Here is a 12974-nt window from a genome sequence, read left to right on the forward strand (position 1 = left end):
CATAAATGTAACCAAGAGTCACATTTCCCCTGACCCAGACAGGGTTTTTCTTGAATTTTTTTTTGTTTTTTTGTTTTTCGAGACAGGGTTTCTCTGTGGCTTTGGAGGCTGTCCTGGAACTAGCTCTTGTAGACCAGGCTGGCCTCGAACTCACAGAGATCTGCCTGCCTCTGCCTCCCAAGTGCTGGGATTAAAGGTGTGCGCCACCAACGCCCGGCTTTTCTTGAATTTTTAATCCCCCTGCCTGAGTCTGCTAAGTGTTGGAATTACAGGCATGCAGACAGCATGCATGGTTAGCTTTAAATTTATTCTCCTGTTTCCATTTGCTCTTTCCTGTGGGATGGAGATGACCAGGCATAGATGAAGAAACAAGCTCAGAGCAGATAAATAGCACGTCTTCGTCTGCTTATGTGGTAGATGATGGGATTAGGAATTATACCTTTGTTTGGGACGTCATGAGATAGGAGGGGGTCTTGCCTGTTCCTCCATTCAGTGCTATTGCTGTGTCCATTCTCCCCGGGGATGGATTTTAGTTTGCGCCGTGATTCCAGGAGGTTAAAGGGCATGGTGCTGGCATGTGCCTGGCTCCTGATGAGGGCCACAAACTGGATTATAGTATTGTGAAGGGCAAGGGGCCACAAAGGAGCAGAGGAGGCTGAACTCATACTTATAAGAACATGCTCTTTGATTTTTAAACACTGATTTATTGACTGACTGACTGACTGATTGATTGACTGTGTATAAATGGCAAGTGCCGCCATACTTGGGTGGAGGTCAGAGGGTAACTTTTGGGAGTCCGTCCTCACCTTCCCCCTCATGGGTCACAGGGAATGGTTGATGGACTTGGGGGCAAGCACCTTCGCCTGCTGAGCTGTCTGGCCATCCCTCAAGCTGCTTTTTAGGTAGCAGAACCCTTCCCAAGAGAACTAGCTCTCTTTCATGAGAAAACATTGTTCTTTCCATGCCAGTGAAGCTGTGTAGCCTGGGCACCTCTCCCCACGATAGCACTGAGGACCAAATTTCAAAATGAAGGATTTTTGTTTTGTTGTTTTTAAATTACAAGTTCAGCTTTTTATTGGACATGTTAACAAAAGGTTTAGTCGAAAAGACCCAAGCCCATGTCGTCACCTGACCCCTCAGATTCTTCCTTCTTTGCTGGGGCAGCCGTGGCTGAGCGGGGAGGACCGCCAGCCCTTGTGGCTCAGCTGCTAGGGTGGGTCCACCATCCCTTACGCTGCAGACGATGCTCCCAATGTCCACACTGGCCAGGGCATTTGCTAACAAGCCAGGCCAGAAAGGTTCAACACTGATACCAGCTGCTTTCATGAGGGCGTTGATCTTACCCTCCGAGACCTCCACCTTGTTGCCCTCGTGCAGGATGCGGATGTGGATGCAGGTGAACTCAGAGACGGATGCCATGTTGATGACTGCTGGCATAGCGCTAGTTGCCCGGATGAAGGGAGGGCCTCACTCCAATGCAGCCTTAGCTTCCTCGCAAGTATGGAACACTCTGGTAGCAGTTTTATGGGTGACAAACTATAGCAGCATCATAGTTCATATGCATGTATCTTGTATAATTCAACTATTAAAATCTAAAAAGAAGTTTGGGGTAATAATACCTCTGTGATAAAACACTTGCCTAGCATGGGTGAACCCCTAGGTTCCATCTCCAGTACCAAACCAAACCAAACAAAAGACCATAACAGTAAGAGAGGGCTGTGGCTACTTAGCTTGACTTTAGAGCCAAAGTTCCCTGCTTTCCTCCTCCTCAGCCCCTTTCTCTGCTTAGCTTGTCTTTTCTCCCTATGGAGCTGTATTAGTTTTTTGTTGCTGCGGTTAAAATACCTAAGAAAAGCAGCTTAGTGGAGGCATGGCTCAGTTTATCCCACAGTTCACCGAGGAAAAGTCTTCACAATGAACTCCTATAAAATAAGAAGCTATAAAATTATGATATGCAATAACGCATGTTTTATATTCTTATTTTTAGAGGCAAAATTTGGGATAAAACAACCATACCAGTGCAAAACCAAACTCTGGCAGGGTAAACACCAAATCCTGTATCTCCAGGCAGAGCATTTTGGGTTGCAATCTGTGCGGCACATAGCAGGGGTAGCCATGTTCCTCCAGCTGGGCCACCTACTGCATCCACAGTTTCTCTCTCAAGGCTAGGTTGGCTCTGTTCCACAGCTGAAGTTCTCTTTGACAGATTACTGTGGTTCTGGCATCTCTAATATTCTGGGGTCTCTTCTGTAGCTTAGCCTCACCTTCACAGCTCCATACATAACCTCTCAGGGTCTCTGTGTCACTCAGCTCTGTCACTCAGTGCCTGGCCTCAGCTGCTCTTCATGACCCCCTCAATCTTGGCTCTTTCATGCCTTCAAAGCCAGTACTACATGGCCGACTCTTAAGATGCTCCCAAGTTGAGCTGCCTGATTGAGATGCAACTGCCCCCCACCCCTGGCATATCAGGCTAATTGTCAAAGTGTACTGTTAAAGGCCTCTTTACAATGGCGTTGAGCTGTCCATGAATTATAATGGTTTCTTCAGCAACAGTTTGAATAGCATTTTGCCTTGAAATATCATCTGCCAAACAAATCAGTTCACTGTCTTTAAATTCATCTTCACATAGTATTTCAGGATATGGACAGAATGAAGCCATGTTCTTGGCTCAAATATCACACAGATGGCTCCTATCCAAGTTCCTGATAGAATCCTTGTTCTTTGAAACATCGTGAGTCAGGCCTCCACTGTCCTTTCCGTCAGCATGACTCTCTGCAAGCCCCATTGGACTATCCCATTAAACCCATCTTCCTGCATTTAAAAGTCTTTCTAGCTCAATGAATCAAACACTTCCCTATTCCTTTAACAAAAAAAATAGTTCCAAAACTTTAGTTTATCATGGGAGTCACAGTATTCTTGTATTAGGGTTCTTAGAGGAATAGAACTGATAGGATTAGTAGACATTAAATTAGATTGGCTTCCATGATAAGTCCACCAATAGCTGTTTCACACCAGAAAGGCTAAGAATTCAGTAGTCCCTTACTCTACAAGGCTACCTTAGTAATCTAGATCAAGTGCCAATGGCCTGGACAATTCCTTGAGAGGTGTTGGTCTTTAATCTACACTAGAAGCCTGAAGAAACTGCAATCTGGAATCAGCAAAAGAATGTAGAAGAAAGTGCCTTCAAGAATGAAGGCAAGTTGGCCAAAGGCACATTTTCCTTCTGTCTCCTTTACCTGAGATGCCCCCCACATTTAAGGTGGGGCCCACTCCAAATAATTTTATCAAGAAAACCCCTTACATGAGTGCCCAACTGCTTGCCTTTATTTGATTCCAGATCGAATCAAATTTAACCACCAAAAGATCTGTGAAAATTTTTATCATTTACATCTCATATGGTTTTAAGATAATTTTTTTTTTGTTTTTCGAGACAGGATTTCTCTGTATTGTTTTGGAAGCTGTTCTGGAACTCTCTGTAGATCAGGCTGGCCTCGAACTCCCAGAGATCCACCTGCCTTTGCCTTGTGAGTGCTGGGATTAAAGGCATGTACCATCTCCCATCTTTAAGATAATTTTGAGATCTATAAAATTATATTAGTTAAGTTTGTTTAGTTCTCCACTGTTGGTTTTGTTTGTGGGTGGCACTTGAGATGGTACCTTTACAAATTGTCTGTGACAGTCTCATTTGTACTAATAGTGCAATTATTAACAGGTACTTCTTTTAGAAGTCTAATTGTTTTATGATGATTGCAGAAGACACCACCCAGTAAACACAAGAATGAGCACTATTCTGTGAGTGTGTATATATGTGTGTGTGTTACATATATGTTCATGTGGGATGTGGACATGTGTGGAGGGTATGTGTGTAATATACATGTGTTCAAGTGGGTATGTGGATGTGTGTGGAGGGTGTGTGTGTAATATACATGTGTTCATGTGGGTATGTAGACATGTGTAGAGGTCAGACTTTGAACATGTATCTCAGCTTATTGCTCTCCATGTTATATTTGAAACTAGGTTGTCACTGAACCTTGAGCTAATTAGTTAGATGGGGCTGGTTGATAGGACTCTAGGGATCCTCTCCTCCCAGCGCTGCTGGGGTAACATGTGATGCTGCACCTGGGTTGTAGGAGAGTGCTAGGGATTTGAACTCATGCTTGTTTGGCAGGCTCTTAACCTACTGAGCCATCTCCCTATTCACTTAGCTGCCTTTGATCATCACCTAAAGTCAAAATGGCTCCCACCACATGCATTAGAAACATGTTTCCTCCTGCTTCTAACCTATTGAGCATGCATGCTATTATTTTACATTGGACAATGTTAAAGGGCATAATGGGTGTAGGTGTGTCTGTTGAGGTTTTATTGGGTCCCTGAGTTCACAGAGTTATTCATTTGGATTAAATATTTTAATTTGCTATTCTTAATTATACAGTGTTTTTAGACACAGAACCACTTGATCTGTCAACCAGCCACAAATTTCCTGGATTTAGCACCGATATTTTCTTTTCTTCTTGTATGCTTTATTTTTTCAATATTTTTCATTTAAATTAGAAACATGCTTGCTTCATATGTCAATCCCAACTCCCTCTCCCACCACTCCTCTCTTGTCCCTCCACCAGCTCCCCAATGCCCCATGTAATCCCCACACCATTCCCCAGGGAGGGTGAGGCCCTCCTTGTGGGGATCTCTAGAGTCTGTCATTTCATCCAGGGCAGGACCTAGGCCTTCCCCATGTGTCCAGGCTAAGAGAGCATTCATCTGTGTGGAGTGGGCTCCCAAAGTTCATTTGTATGCCATGGTAAACACTGATCTACAACCCAAGGCCCCAGAGATTCCTGAGGCCTCCTCACTGACATTATATTCAGGGGTCTGGATCAGTCCTGTGCTGGCCTCTGAGCCATAAGTCTGGGGTCCAAGAGCCCCCCTTGTCCGGTCAGCTGTCTTTGTGGGTTTCACCAGCGTGGTATTGATCCTTTTACTCATCACTCCTCCCTCTCTGTCACTGGGTTCCAAGAGTTCAGTTCAGTGTTTAGCTGTGGGTATCTGTCTCTGCTTTCATCAGTCACTGAATGAAGGTTCTAGGATGGCATATAAGGTAGTCCTCAATCCCGTTATCAGGGAGGGGCTTTTAAGGTGGTCTCTACACTATTACTTAGTTTGCCAGTTGGTGTTATCCTTGTAGATCTCTGGAAATCTCACTAGTGTCAGCTCTCTCCTCAAACCTATAATGTCTCCATCTATTATGGTATCTCTTATGCTGTTCTCTATTCTTCTCCAGAATCAACCTTCCTGCTCCCCCATGTCTTCTTCTCCCCTCCCCTTTCCCCCCTCTCTTTTACCCCCAGTTCCCTCTCCACTCCCCCTATGTTCCCAATCTGCTCAGGAGATTTTGGTTCATTCCCCTTCTCTGGGGTATCATGCATATCTCTCTTGGGAATCTCCCTGTTTCCCAGACTCACTGGCCCTGGGACTGTAGGCTGGAACTCCCCTGATCCATGTCTAAAATCCATGTATGAGTGAGTACATACCATGTTTGTCTTTTTGTGACTGGGTTGCCTCACTCAGGATGGTTTCTTCTAGTAGCACCAATATTTTCATTGACACTGTTGTTCTTAAATCCCATTTAACCTTTTGATACTTTCTCCTGAGATGCCTTATGGTTTCCTAATGGGTTATTTTGGGTCATAGGTGAAAACATCAGTGACCTCATATTGAATGGTCCCCTTGGTAACTGGTAAGATTTCTCCTTTCTCCTCCTTCCTGTTTTTCATACATCTTTATGGCTGCAAGTTTCCCTTTTGTGGGGTATTTTTAGCCTATAAACTGTTCTTGTATTGAGAGGAAGGGGATCTTAGCCACACAATGCTTTTGTTAGGGCTTTCCACACTGGGGAAGACCTCAACCTTAGTATGGCCTGATGCCCACTGAAGACACTGGTGACTGCTGTTTACCCTTCTCTGTTAAAATGATTCCTCCAAGGCTAAACTAAGGTGCTTCTAGTTGTTTTGCAGGCCCTGGACTGGGAAAAGACACCACTGTAAAGCTGATTCAGTTTCTTCCAGCTCCTGATTTTAGCACCTGCTTCTCTCAGCTCCATGGTTGCCTGCACTGCAGTGGTCCAAGTGCTCCCCCAGGATTCATTTGTCAACACTGCCACTTTCCTCTTAGGAAGTAACACTTCCTTGGCAGATACAGAGGAATTTCTGCTTTGACAACAGGGCTATGCGCAGTGCCAAGCTTTTGTCCTGTACTGCAGTAGTGACAGTTCTTAGCCCTCTGGCAGAATCGAGCATGAAACAGCATTTTCTCTAATTTCAATGAGCTAATTATTAAATGAAGAAGCATTGATGAGTTCACAGATGAAGAACAAAAGCTACAAATAATTCCCAGTTGTCATTCCTGCATGATTTTATTTATTTGTGAGTGTCCTATATGATTAGTGTAGAATAAACCATTTTTATTTGATAAATAAAAACCCCATACTTCCCATGTCTCAGTTTATTTGCAACCACTGTGCTCTCAAACTTATGTTTCCATTCTCATGTTGAGGGGAGATGCTGGGGCTTAGTTCAAAGTAGTCAATCACTTAGGATATGATAGAAAATGAAATTAAATTCTCATTCAGTATTGGGAAGTGTAACGTTTGGTCTTCCTGCCTGCTGCCTGTGTCCTGTTGTCACTTTCAGCCCCCAGATAACGCATAAGACACTATATTAATTATGAAGCTGTTGGTCATTTGCTTGGTTTTTATCTGCTAGCTCTGACTTGATTATTGACACATAATTGCTAGTATATATTTTATAAGGACTTATCTTTTTGAATACACACTCCTGATGTGTCCGTTCCTCCCAGGAGATAACATAGTGATGAGCCTCTTCACTATATTTCCCAGAATCCTTCTAGACTCCTAGCCCCACCTATCTTGCTTCCATATTGGTCAACAGTGTTTTACTGACATATACACAGAAGGATTTCCCCATCAGGGAAGTGTCAACAAAATGGCATCAAGATTAGGTGTGTGTGTGTGTGTGTGTGTGTGTGTGTGTGTATATGTAGTAGTAGTAGTAGTAGTAGAAGTAGTAATAGTAGTAGTCATAATAGTAATAGTAGCTTGTGTAGTATATATTAGTCTTTTGTGTTTGATATTATTGACTCATAGAGCCTAAAATAAGGACTCTGGCCCCATGTCCCCATACTGAAAGTCCAGCTTCATTAACTGATGATTACAGTGCCTTGGACAAATTTCTTAAGTTTTCCAACCTCCTTCCATGCATAACAACTGGGATATCAATATCTTCTCCTCCTCTTCCTCATCCTTCTTGCTTTCTTTCTTCCTTTACTACTATGTGTTCTTATACTCTCAAGGAATTGTGTTTTCAATACAATAAGTGGCAGGAGGTAGTTTGGAGGCACTGCTTTAGTGACTTAAAGATACCAGGATAATTGAAATCTCTTGGGCTCCTTTGTGTGTGGGCTCTGGTTAGCTGGGCTGACTCCAGTGCCTCATTTCAATGGTGGAAAAAGGAGGCAGGTGGAAGGTCACAAGGGTTCTTGCAAACCAAATAAACTTTTAGTAAAACCAATTGAAAGACTTCTATTGACATCTCACTAGCCTTTCTTCCCCTTCCCCTCCTCCTCCTCCCCCTCCTCCTTCTTCTCGTTTTTCCTTTCTTTGATAAGAGCTTTTTCTGTGTAGTCCTTGCTGTCCTAAAACTCACTTTGTAGACCAGGCTGGCCTTGAACTCAGAGATCCACCTGCCTCTGCCTTCCAGAGTGCTGGGATTAAAGGCATGTGCCACCATGCCTGGCTCCATTTTCAATGGATCTTGGGAAACGTAATTTTTCTCCAGTAACTTTTCTTCTTTCAAAAATATAAATGTTCTGCCACTCAAAGGGAAAATAGATATAATCATAACAGCAACTACTGGTTTTGGCCACAATGAGACCTTACTGTCGCCAAACTACAGAAACTTTATCTGTGTTTTTTTCAATGTTTATTTATTTAGTTTGCATATTTGTAAACATGTAGCCACACATGGAAGGATTTGTGCATGCCAGCTTTTGGGAGTAGGCTGTCTCTTTCTACTGTGTGGGGCTTGGGGATCAAATGCAGGTCATCGGGCACAGAAGCAGGCACCTGTATCTGATGAGCCATCTTGACATGCAGAAGAGGAGGGTGATGGATTTGTGGACAAGGAAGAGTGCTGCACTAAGTTTATATTCACAAAGAACATCATGGCAACAGAGCGAGCATCATGACTTGCTAGCCTTGAGTTCATTTGAGTAGAATGAAAACCACAATGATCTGATGTCTAATATTACAATTCAGAAATAGAAAGCTTCATTTCTAAGCTCAGATGTGATATCAGTGATTTATAGAAGGGGAAAGAGGACTTAATCTTCTTATGCCTCATTTACTATTTTAAAATAAATTATATCTACCAAGGCTTTTAAAAACTTGTGATAAATGCCCTTAACATTTATCAGGTTAGTAGAGAGTTCTATGGCATACTATATATTCATGCTGTCGAGTGATCATTATCAATCAATATCTAGAAGGCTCCATCCTGCAAAACCAAAACTCTGCCCCCATTCAACAATACTTCCCTCTTCCCCACCCCCAGTTCTTGGCAACCACCATTCTACTTTTGGTTTCTCTGAGAACTGTTCATGGTAACTTATGTAAGTGGGATATCCATGCATCTGTCTTTTGTTGACTGGGTTATTTCATTCAGCATAATGTTTCCAGACTGGTTAAGGCTGAATAATATTTTGCTGTGTGTCTACTATAGTTTTTATATTATATTGATAGATGCCTCATTTGTTTCCAACTTTTGGCATTATGAGTAGCACTACCGTGAACATGGGTGTTAAATATTTTCCTCAAGAGCCTGCTTTCAACACATGTGAGTGGAATGGCTGGACTCATGGTGTTTCATATACTATGTTCTATCTGCATGCTAAATATTACTCTTTCATAATAAACAGTGAGTCACTTTGAACCCATTAAGTGAGACGTTGTCCACTCCCAAAGAAAAGTCTTCGTTTGTCCTATACTATAAAATATTTCACTCTCAGTTGTGGTTACCATTTCTTGCATCTCATCAATAACATATTTTATGAAATGGCTTGTTCTTCCTTTGTCTGAAAGTACCTGTATAATAGTCTAGATCATGCCCCTTGGCCCACACACTCTGCTCATGGTAAGTCCCCATCAATGGTGCAATTGTCCTCTCTTAAACCTAAATATTTTCTTCCTAAACTGAATTTCATAGTTGTGTTGGACTAAGTAAGGGTACTGGCTTAAAAAAGGACTATCCAGTGTCTTACTTTACTAGGTTATACACGCAAGACAAATTGTATGAGCTGTAATTTGGTTTGGGGAAAAACTTCTTTCATATTGTAAAGTTACTGGATTCCATATGACAGTGACTTGGGCCACAAGCTGACTAATTTTGTCATGTCCTAGAGAAAAGAAAACTCAACATTTGCCTTTGGCAGTGCTTTGAGCACATTAAAAACAAAGCCAGGGTCTACACACATATTTTTTCTACTGGCCTTGTATCTTTAAGATCTTTAAAATTTTATTTTCAGAGTGTTTTCCTGTTCATTTTTCATTTTACTAAGAAGAAACTATAAATGAAGCATAGCAATGCCATCATTTTTCATTATTACTAATAGCTTTATGACAGGGTGAAGTCTTATACAGTATAATCCTTTTTTGTGCCTCATATATTGGCAGAAAAATCATTTAGAAATATTGCTGAATTTTCTCTAGCAAAAGAAAAAGCTTTTGACTCCACATATTTTTAAAATACAAAATATGGTGCATTATATTGTGCAAAATCTCAGTAATTCTTTTGGAGGCAATCCCACATCTCCTACATTTCTGTCTTGACATTGTAATTCAGAATCTCTACCCCCAACTACAACACAGCCTTTAAAATACTCGGATTCTAAAAGCTAGCTGGTTTTACTGTATCATGCTTCAGTCATACCCTGAGTTAAATATGTGTTTCTCAGGTTATTGTGGGGATTCATATGTTATTTACTTGCTTGTTTATTCATTGTGTTGATGCTCTTGTGTGTGCTAGTGTGTGTGTATACCGGTGCATGTGGTGGTCACAGGTAATGTTGACTGCCCTTCCTTGGGAGCCTTCCATATTTTTTTTTTGTTTTTTGAGACAGAGTCTCTCATTGGTCTGTAACTCTCCAGGTAGGCTAAGGTGACTGGCCAGCAAATCCAGACAACTTTATTCCATCTAACATCCTCACTTTATAAGAAGAAACTGAGACCAAGAGGGAGGAGTTAGTGGCAAAGAGGAGGAAGGATCCAGGATGGCTTTGGACCTGTTTTCCCCTTTGTATGTTGTCAGTTAAAGGAAAACAAAGACACTGCATGTAACAGCACCACTGCTGACTTCCCATTTCAGACCCATGGATGGAAGAAATCACAGAAGTCAAATCCAAAGCACAGTGATGCAAATTATTGCTAGTTGTGTGGAAGCTTGAAATTAAACGGACGGTTTTAAGAAACTAACCATCTCTTTAAAATGTGCTGTACTTCACGCTGATGTTTGTGTAGATGGGAGGTTTCGGGTTCTACATCACCATAGAAATGTTAGAATAGCAGGATTTCTCAGCATGCAAATGCAAGTGGCCAAAAGAACAGCAGGCTTTAGGTAAACAGCCTATTGATCCCAGGGCACCTTTGTGTCATCTTGGGACCCTTTGTAATTATTTTGTAGATCCCGTGACTTTGTGTACCATCCTTACTACTCAGGCATCCTAGCACAAACTCTTGGAACCCTTAAGTATTTGTACGGTGGGTACCTTGGAAAGGGACCTGCAAATCTGTAACTAGATTTTTCTTTCTTTTATTAACTATTATTATTATTATTATTGTTATTATTATGGGGCTTTTCCTTAAGGCAGCTGCCTGTGAGTTTCTGTAAGGAAAGACTGAGAATAGCTGAGCAAGAATGGAAGGGTTCAAAGCCCACATTAAGATAGTTAATCACCTGCTTCAACTACTTAACATTCACAGAAACCCACATTGTTCACTAGTCTGTAAGATCTCATGAGCACTAGGAGCCTCAGTGCAGAGTGGGACATGTATGAATGTATTGCTGTGTCTTTGCCCAAGACTGCAGCACCAGAGTCTTCATTATATGCTGTTCCTTTATTTTTCTCTAACTTTTAAAGCATTAATTAAGAGTCAAATTGTCTAAGATTGGTTGTTAAGGGTACTTCAGTGATTTCTTTTGAAATGCACATCATGGCATGGGGTCAATCTGCCTACAAAACAAGAAGCATCAAGGAAGGACTGTCATTATACTGTCCTCCCTGCACTCACGTGGGCAGTCACCCAAAACATAGTCATTTTCTGGAACACTGTGTTCTGACTCTCGCTTGTGCATCGGCTGTGTCTCTGTAGCCAAAAGGAAATAGAAAGTTGTGAAAGTATCAGGTGAGTTTGAAGTCAGTTACTTAGGGATTTTAAATTGTGTTTTTGCCTGATTAGCTTATAAACTCATGTAATGGCATATACCAAGTTCATGGCGAAATGAATGGCACATACCTCAGGGACCAGAGAGTTCCAGAAGAATGGGTAGTGTGGATGGTCTGGTTTAAGCTGGTGTTGGAGCATAGTTACATGGTCCTTGGTTCAGTTGCTCACAGATGTGTTAACTGAGCATCTAGTTGTGAATATCTGGAGGAAAAGACATTAAGGAACAGTCTTCAGTGGAGAGTGAGTCAGCTGGATAGGCATCAGATAGGGCGTGGTCAATATTGAAGATGTGAAAGGAGGTTCATGGGTCATGGCCTGATGAATCAAACAAACACTTTCAGACAAGGACTTAGATATGAAGATCTTTGTAAGCTATGAAGGCCAGATAAGAGATGATGAGGTCATTCAGAGATTAACAACTGGAACTTCTAACACCTCAAAGGCTGGTGGAGCAGGGAGGGATGCAGATGTAACTGGAAAGTAAGAGTCTGATCTGTGGGGCAGCCCCCAGAAGTACCTGGGACCACAGACAGAAGATGGCTGATAAAAATGGAGCCACAGAAAGCACAAAGCAATGTGTCTTAGTCTCTCTTGTGCTGGGGTTACTTACAAGGGACATGATTTAGTTGATGGCTCCCGTGTCCAGGAAACCCAAAGTTGGGGAACTAGCATCCCATGATGAAAAACCAGAGGGTGGGAGAGGGAGGGAAGGAACTGAACCAGACTCCTGTGGCAATGGCATTGATTTACTCATGAGGGCACCGAAAGAGCCACCTCTTAGAGATATCCTGCCTCTAGTAAGCCCACCGTGGAGGAAGTTTCTCATGCCCAGACTTCACATTCAAACCTTAGCACCACCTCTGGTGAGATCATCTACAGTGGAGAGAGGAAGGAGGGTACCCTGGCTTCTTCCCAGCTCTTATCTTCTCGTCTTCCATTGAATATTGCTGGAGTTAGTTGACAACTGAGTCTTGAAAAGGTAGTTTCAACATCAAGGGCAGGGATGGATCAAAGCGTGAATAGGCACATGACCAGTACGTAAGCATGGGGAAGGGGTAGGACTGAACAGACTCTTGGCAAGAGCAGTGATGGGGGGCAGTAGCATTATAGAGCCTCCTGGTGTTAAGACCTTGTATGTGGTATCCATTGGGTTTCCAAGGCAAAGCTTGGGTCCTAGCCATACATAGGCCTGCGAGTATTTAGGTGACTGCTTATTCTCAGGCCAGTTTTATTATTCATCTTATTCTCAGAAGGTGAGCCAGATTTTAGGGTTCTGGTGTCTTCTTTTTGGAATCCAGGTATTCTTCTTAGCATCCCCTTGTCTGAGCTGATCCCTCAATCCATTTTTAGTTGACTGAACTTTTCTAGATGAGTAATAGAAAATTCTAGTAGGATAAATTTAAAAGAAAGCTTTCTCTCTGAAAACAAACTCATTTTAATGTTCCAGTGCCTTGAGTGGCTA

The 12974-nt window shown here is 42.2% G+C and overlaps 1 protein-coding gene and 1 pseudogene across 7 annotated transcripts in view; one reads left to right on the plus strand and one right to left on the minus strand.

Moving 5' to 3' along the window:
• Positions 1-12974, plus strand: part of Csgalnact1 (chondroitin sulfate N-acetylgalactosaminyltransferase 1) — a 340304-nt gene that overhangs the window by 54022 nt on the left and 273308 nt on the right. The window lies entirely within an intron of this gene.
• On the minus strand, positions 1069-1587 carry LOC101841087 (annotated as a pseudogene).

This window comes from Mesocricetus auratus, unplaced genomic scaffold, assembly GCF_017639785.1.
Source record: "Mesocricetus auratus isolate SY011 unplaced genomic scaffold, BCM_Maur_2.0 Super-Scaffold_6731, whole genome shotgun sequence".
Classification (NCBI taxonomy): Eukaryota; Metazoa; Chordata; class Mammalia; order Rodentia; family Cricetidae; genus Mesocricetus; species Mesocricetus auratus.